Source organism: Trichosurus vulpecula, chromosome 1 (genome assembly GCF_011100635.1).
Source record: "Trichosurus vulpecula isolate mTriVul1 chromosome 1, mTriVul1.pri, whole genome shotgun sequence".
Taxonomy (NCBI): Eukaryota; Metazoa; Chordata; class Mammalia; order Diprotodontia; family Phalangeridae; genus Trichosurus; species Trichosurus vulpecula.
In genome coordinates, this window is record NC_050573.1 from 244,595,917 (window position 1) to 244,604,049 (window position 8,133).

Genomic DNA, 8,133 nt, shown 5'->3' on the forward strand with positions numbered 1-8,133 from the left:
GACAATCTAGAGGGAAAGATATAAGCACCATTTTGGACATATTTTGAAATGCCAATGGGACACTAAGGCAGAGATGATAGGCATATATTTAGTGAGGTATAGAGTTCAGAAGAGAGATAAAACTAGATGTATAGATTTGGAAATCATCTGTGCAGAGATAACTGAACATACGAGCTAAAAGGATCACCAACCAAGGGGGTAGAATTAGAAGATAAGAAGGTCTAGAACAGAACCTTAAGAAACACCCATTGTCAAGGGGATGATTTATCAATAAAAGAAACTGAAGCATTGTCAAATGGGTAGAAGAACATGAGAGAACTACGTCAGGGAATCCAAGAGGGAAGAGAGAATTCTGGATAGAAGTGGTGGGTCAAAAATATTAAATGCTATCCATGGGTCAAGGAGAACAAGTACTAAGAAAAGAGTCCCGGATTTAGCAGTTAAGAAATCACTGATAACTTCAGTGAAACTTATTTCAATAAAGCAATGGAGTTACAGCCTGATTTTAAGAGACTGGGACGTGGTTGGCACGGAAGTAGATGAAGCAAAATCAAACAACTCCAGGAGTTTTGAAGAGAAAAACAAAAGTTATGTAGGTTGATTCTTGAGCATATAGTAAAGTAAGGTTTTTGAAGAATGAGGAAGGTCTTCTTATGTTTGTAAAGAAGGAACTAGTGGAAAGGAATGATCAGTAGTACAAGCTCCTGAATCAGAGATTTGATCAGGGGTACAAGTAGATGTGTTTACTCTGAAAAGGCAAGTGGAATAAAGCAGGATAGAATGGACAAGTTATACAGGTGTTTTGAGGCGTGACATAAGGGAGATGAGGCAGTTTATAACAGATGGTTCTCAATTATCTCAGTAAAGTAGGTGAGGTGATGAGAAAGAAGGTGATAGGTGAAGCACTGGAGACTCAAGGAGAAAAACATTTGACAAAGGAACTTTGAATATGACAATCAAGGAAAAATACAGGATAACCATGCAAGAGTGAGGGCCCAGTTGAAATTAAAGCACATGAATTTGTAGTAGATCCAGTCAATATCATTATGTGACATCCTCCAGTAGTGTTCACAACATGAAAGAGAAGGCAGATGGTAGGATTGACTCAGGGTTGAGGATTGGTAGGATGTGAATGGCAGTAACACAAGGGAGCGAAGGACTGAAGCAGAAAAAACAGTGACATCTGTTTTACACAAAACAATTAAAATATGCGATTTGGGGCCTATTCTGGCCTACAGACGATAAGTTACAAAACCTGGCAAAAACACACATACCTAAAAATGAAGGAATACTGATGTTTCAAATTCTATGAAGCAGAAATCAGTCCCTAAAAGTAACAGTGGTTACGGTATATGTAAGGTACACATGTACATTTAGGGTTGAAAGGCTAATTATGGTTTAACATGCCTTCCTCCCCAATCCTATCCCTTATCTCTAAGAAAGGTCATCACCTAACAAGTAATAGACAGAATCCTAAAATTTAAAAAAAAAAATCTAGCTTCTTTAACAAAATAAGAAAAGGAAAATCCAAAATGCTAATTGATTCTGAATTCAATTCAACTTTATACTTCCTTTAATACTCCTTTGTACCCTTTTAAACACACACAAACACACATACGTATCTGTCTTTTAGAGATGAGATAGTAAGGGAATATAAGCCATAATTATAAATATAGTTTATAAACCACTGAAAAAGATATAATCCATTTATATTCTTTAGATCACTGAATAATTCTATATGGTTGTAATAGTGCACAAAGTGCCATCCAGAGTATCTTCAAAATGCAGACTTGTTCTTTAGGCACTTATCACTACAACTTTATTGAAAGCAGTTTTATAAAAACAATGGATATTTAATTTAATTCTTATAAAATTGTGCAAAATGTACAATGAATCATAGTTTATCATGAATATTAATTTTATCAAGCTGCTATCTGATTATCAAGGAAGACTAACAGCTTTTATAAGTCAATAATAAATAAAGGAATGGATACAACTGCAACTTCTTTCTTTTTCTCTCTGTTCTGATAGATTAGTTACTGACCCTTTTTTTCAAGGCTCAGATAAGTTATCTTCTCCACAAAACTTTTTCTGGTTCCCCTAGATACATGAGATCTTTTCCCTCTCAGATATTTTATAGTACTTCTCCTGATATGACCTCCTCAAGCAAGTGTATTTTTGCTCACTCTTTTATGTGAATTATACAGTAAAACAGAAATGAACTATCACTGATTTCCATATAATTAAATTTCTATAAACTAAATTTCTTGCAAAATACACCTGGAAGAGCATAGGTTCTAATAGATCAGAATTCTCAGCCACAGCAGAGTTTCAACATGTGAAATCATAAAAAGCATGCTAGTTTTGTTTGTGGGCACCTCAAAATAAATATATTTGAGATAAGAAAAATGAATTAAAACAGTAGAAGATTTAAGTAGCATTAACTAATTAAAATAAGGACTGACTTTATTTTTTAAAGCAGTCAGTCACCCTAAAGTAATATAGTTCATTTGTTCTGGGTATTTTTTGTTGTTTCACTTTACAAACTTTCAAGCTGCAATTTCATCAGAGATGTCCAAGTTGAGGGAAAAGAAAGAGGAAGAAAGAGGAAGATGTGGGCTGAAAGAGTCACCATATGAGCCAAAAGGCATTAGAGCTTCCCATACTGCTACAAGGTTTTGCTAATTCAACAAGGGTTATTTATAGTGTTATCAGAGACCTCAAGACTACACAAAAACTGCATTCACATCCAACAGTTACTTTAACTAAATCCACTGAACTTGTAGGAGTTACAAGAAAACAAGAAGAAAATTAGTTGCTGAAATTGAGACCTCCATTACTTTGACAGTTCTGGTCTGCAACAGGAAAAGTAAAAACTAGAGAAAGCTACTACCAACTTCCTCCCTTCTTTCTACAGATTTAATTACTACTTAAATAGTTACTACAGGGAGGAAACTGTGTATCCCTTAACTTTTTAATTAGCAAAGAGGAAAGCTTTCCCAAGTTTTGACATAAGAACCAGAAATTTCTAGCTAAAATGCTGGTTGTAATAACCTCCTACAGCAGGACTGGAAAGTAAGCATCACCCATCCAAAGGAGCTGGCATCTACAAGGCACTTTACCTAGATTTTCTCATCTGAGCATCAAATCAGCCTATGTGAAGGTAGGTACTACAGGAGTTACCAGTTCCATTTCAGATGAGGAAACAAATTTAAAGAGACGAAATAAAATGCTCAGGGCGACATGATTAGTGTCAAAGATGGGATCTGAATCCAGATCTTCTTTACTGGGCGCAGCATTCTATTTATTATATAATGCTTCTTAATCAAAAAGTTTTTTCTACATCCTGAATGAGGACAATAAAGCTTTTTTCTCTCTAACAGAACTCACTAATTAACAATATTGCAGAAGCTAGAGAATGGAAGATACACTGAAAAAAAATTACAAATTCATGGTTGCTCTAAGTGACACTTTTTAAGTGAGACAGGTTTGAAACTATCTATTGCAAAAGCCTAGTAAATCCATCACAACATTGAAAAATACAGGTTTGAATTTACAAGTTGTATGGCTAGCTCAAAATCACATTATCAAGTCCCACTCAAAAAAAAAAAAAAAAAAGCCAGTTGCAGGCAAATAGTGCAGCTAGTTAGAACACTTTCAAAGGCTCCTTCCAATCCATCACGTCAAAGTGCTTTAAACGCGTTACCTCTAGTCCCCAAGGACAGAAACAACTCCCGAAGGCTACTGAACTTGGGCTGCGCCGCTACGGATTCTGCCGGTCCCCCAGTTTTCCCCGCCCCCCTTGACTCGATACGAAAATTCTGCTCTCAGCTGGACGAACCCTCGGGTCCGGAGTGAAACTGGTCACGTGAATAGCTCCTGACTCCGCACAGCGAAGCATCGATCTTCTGACTGGGAAGAAACAAAGTGCGGACAGTGCCCCCTCCCCCCCACCCTCTCCCCACCTCGGCCCCCTTACACACATCAACAAACACACGCCCGTCCTTAGAAAGCCCGCTTGGGCCGCCCCCGGGGCGCCAGATCCCGCCGGGAGCGGCAACAGATACTAACCACTGGCCACTTTGGGCAACTAACTTGCTGCGGCGCGGCTGGGCGCAGGCTGGCCAAGTTCAACGCCGAGGGGCCGCACGGGGAGCGATCGCCGGGAACTGGACGCGCCGACTGGAGGCGGACCACCCCCCCACACCCCACCCCCGCCCCGGGCGGACGCAGAGACCTGGGCGGAGACCGGAGGCTGAACAAAGAGCGGGGCTAGGGGAGGGGAAGGGGGCGTCACTGGGGACGGACGGACAGACAGATGCCTCCCTCGCCGCGGCGACCCTTGCCTCCTCCCCACTCGCTCCCCCCGCCTCGCCCGCCCCCTCTGGAAGGCGGCCAGCCTGCTCTAGCTCCCCGCACACTCAAAGGGAGGTCTCCCCAAGACCGGGACGCGAGAGCTCACGTGGCTAGGGATGGCGGCTCCGGCCCCTGCGGGGTCAGTCCATCTGTCCGTCAGTCCCTCCCTCCCTCCCTCACCCTTCGCGGACTCGACTCGCTCCCTGCGCGCGCACCACAGGCTCGCTCCCGCAGCTCGCTCCCTGCGCGGGCACAGCAGCCCTGCTCACGCTTCCCCGCGCCCCCTTTATTGTCCCCCACCAACACCGCGGGGCACGTGACGGGCGGGCACAGGGAGCGCGTGCTCAACAACCCCCAGCTCCGCTCGGTCTGGTCCTGCATGCGCTAGCAGCCTTGCTACGGAAAGAAGACCAAAGGTTGGGTCGCTGCTGGACCTTACCGTATGGGAGGATACACTGACCCCAGGGCGACTGTCCACCGTGGAGAACCTAGGACGACTGCACAAACCCAAGAGGGTGGGGAGTTGCGTCCAAGTGGAGTTCAGCTCCGTGCGTAGTCCCTAACGCTGCTTGAAAAAGAGGGTTGCGGTCTTGGGGTGGAGGAAGCGGAGAAAATTTGGATTTCGAAATCTTATGGAAGTGAATGTTGAAAACTGAAGGAAAGTTATTTAATATTTTTAAGAAGAGTGTTGCCATCATTTAACAAAAATTAGATGGCTTCAAACACACGTATCAACTTGGGCAAATCATTTCCCCTGCTTGGGCCACATTTTCTTCATCTGTCAATGAGAGAGTTGGAGCAGAAGACGGCTTTCCAGGCCCACATCGCGGATCTCCCAATTCTAATCTTGCTGTAGGAGTATTCTGGTTTGAGGGTGGAAACTACATTTCCCCCGGAACACAATACCCTACCATTGTTGTGTTAAATAAGAAAACTAGTTTAGTGATCCATTAAGTTTTCCTTAGCTTTGCAAAGGAAAAACAAAATGTAAAGTTAGACAAGCAAGACTAAATTATCATTTTTTTTCTAAGGAGATTAGTTGGTTACAAAGCTGAGCTTAACTTCTTTAAATTAAAACATTTTCGAAAGAATCATGAAAAGCATTAAACTAAGAGGATTCTATTGAAATAGTACAAACGTTTATAAACTTTGAGATTTGGCAGTAACATTAGTACAGGTTAAGTACTAGCCCTTCTAGCAGTGCATAGGCTATGCAGGCTATATACTACATGTAATGACAATTACTAATAATAATAGCTAACGTTCATATAGCACTCACTATGTGCTTTACAACTATCATCTCATTTAATCTTCACAACCCAGCTCACAAGGAAGGCGAAAGGGTTAAGTGTCTTGCCCAAAGTTATGCAGCTGGTGTCTGAGATCAGATCTGAACTCAGGTCTTCCTCACTCCAGGCTGGGTGATGTATCTACTTCAACACCTACTGATACATATTCTTTAATATGGCATAATACAGTGTTTAAATGACTGGGAGCATAGCAGCTTTCTCTTCCTATTCCTTCATACTATCTGTTATAGTAAACACATTTCTGAAGCCAAAGAAAAACAGACAATTGAGACAATTAGGAGGATAGTTGTCTCTCCTATATTTTCTAGACTGTCTCAGTTTATGGTTTTGCTTTGGTTGTAAAGATTTGACTAGTGGAAACTTAGTCAATTTAATTCGGTGAGTATTTATTGTGAATACTATGTGCAAATTATGTTTTAATTGATCAACTGATCGTGATCTATTCTACCTGTCATCAAAAAATGACACACAAGTATCAGTTAATTTAGAAATAGGATTGAAAGATATAAAGAGAAAAAGATAAGAGAAATACCTTCTCTTCCTCCTTACCTTAGTAAATAATATATTAAGTATAGTTAGGCACACTGGGTTAAAAACAAATCCAGTTGACATGTTCTTTACTTTCTACATTATGAAATCAGCAACTGACATAACTTTAAATTAATATTGAGAGAACATTTAACTGATTGGAGAAAAAGAAACCTCAGAACCCATGCCTTAGCTTGTCTGAGAAGCCAGAAATAAAATTGAGAATAAAGATAATGCAACTCTCACTTTTTACCCAATTTCTTCCATTCAGAGTGTATTGTGTTTGAGAATTGTCAATGAAATTTGCAAAATCAATTCCTCATTAACTTTTTTTTTTGTGCTAAGATTCCCATCCAGAAGATGAGACTCACTTTGGGGAAACAAAAAAATAATAGTCAAAGACTTCTGCTAGATCTTGTCATCTGTTATTATCTTCCTGTACACTCCAAGCAGAGGTCCTATCCTTTTGCAAATCCTTCTCTTACCCTGACCAGCCTTCCTAAAAAAATGTTTTTCTGCACTTATATGCCTCAGTTCAAACTAGTTTGAGCTTTCCTGATTATACTTATAGCGCCTTGCTTCTCTTTCCTATATGTCTACAGTTTATCGCCCTCATTTCCATCTTTTGTGTCTTTTTAAAATTTTAGTCCGCAGATGTTCATCCACATAGATCCCTGTAAGCATGTCCCTAAGCTTTTTCTTTATCACTTTCTATCTTCTGCTAAACATTCCCCTTTAGTCTACTTGACACTGAATTCTTTGAAATGCAACAAGAAGTTATCTCAAGATAATGAAGCACTGATAACACTCTATCAATCCTTAAGTCACATATGCTCAAATGTACCTTTAGATGACACCTATAACTTGACTTTCAGTCCAGGAGGCACCTACATTCAAATCCTGCTTCTAACGCTTACTAGCTGTGTAACCATAAACAATTCACTTAACCTTTCTGAGCCTTGGTTTCCTCATCTGTAAATTGAAGATAATAATTAATTACCTCCAATGGTCATTTTCTGAATATTACTTAAAGCAACATATGTGAATTGTTTTGTAAACATTGACATTCTAAAGCTGTCAGCTATTGAAATAATCCTGGAAAAATTCATAAATTAATAAAAGTATTGCTTTTGGTGCTTTCAAAAGTTTTGAACCAGCTTGGAATACAATATTCCAGAGGTCAATGGAGCTAGGATTAAAACCCAGAATGACCTACCCAGCAAAACTGAGTATCATGCTCTAAGGCAAAATATGGATTTTCAATAAAATATAGAACTTTCAAGCTTTCTCAGTGAAAAGACCAGAGCTGAATAGAAAATTTGGCTTTCAAACACAAGAATCAAGAGAAGCATGAAAAGGTAAACAAGAAAGAGAAATCATAAGGGACTTACTAAGTTGAACTGTTTTGTTTACGTTCCTACATGGAAAGATGATGTGTATGATTCATGAGACCTCAGTATCAAAGTAGCTGAAAGGAATATGCATATATATGTGTGTATGCATATACATACATATGTGTGTGTCTATGTATGTATACATGTGGGTGTATGTATATATATGTATGCATATATAGACAGAGGGCACAGGGTGAGTTGAACATGAAGGGATGATATCTAAAAAAATAAAATCAAATTAAGGGATAAGAGAGGAATATATTGATAGAGGGAGAAAGGGAGAGATAGAATGGGGTAAATTATCTCCATAAAAGTGGCAAGAAAAAGCAGTTCTCTAGGAAGGGAGGAGGGGGCAGGTGAGCAGGAATGAGTAAATCTTGCTCTCATTGGATTTGACCTGAGGAGGGAATACCATACACACTCAATTGGGTATCTTACACCACAGGAAAGAAGGAGGAAGAAGGTAAAAAAGGGGGGGACGATAGAAGGGAGGGTAAATAGGGGAAGGAGGCAATCAAAAACAAACACTTTCGAAAAGGGACAGG

The 8,133-nt window shown here is 39.9% G+C and overlaps 1 protein-coding gene across 4 annotated transcripts in view; it reads right to left on the reverse strand.

The window, feature by feature from the left end:
• OSBPL1A (oxysterol binding protein like 1A) overlaps positions 1-4,554 on the reverse strand; it is a 338,964-nt gene extending 334,410 nt beyond the window's left edge. The window contains exon 1 of one of the 4 annotated variants that reach the window (XM_036756461.1): positions 4,463-4,554. The gene's annotated coding sequence lies outside the window, so the exon portion shown is untranslated. Of the gene's footprint in view, positions 1-3,706; positions 3,725-4,071; positions 4,167-4,462 lie in introns of those variants that run through there. The other 3 variants (XM_036756436.1, XM_036756451.1, XM_036756443.1) reach the window with 3 other exon arrangements.
• Positions 4,555-8,133: the final 3,579 nt, after the last annotated feature.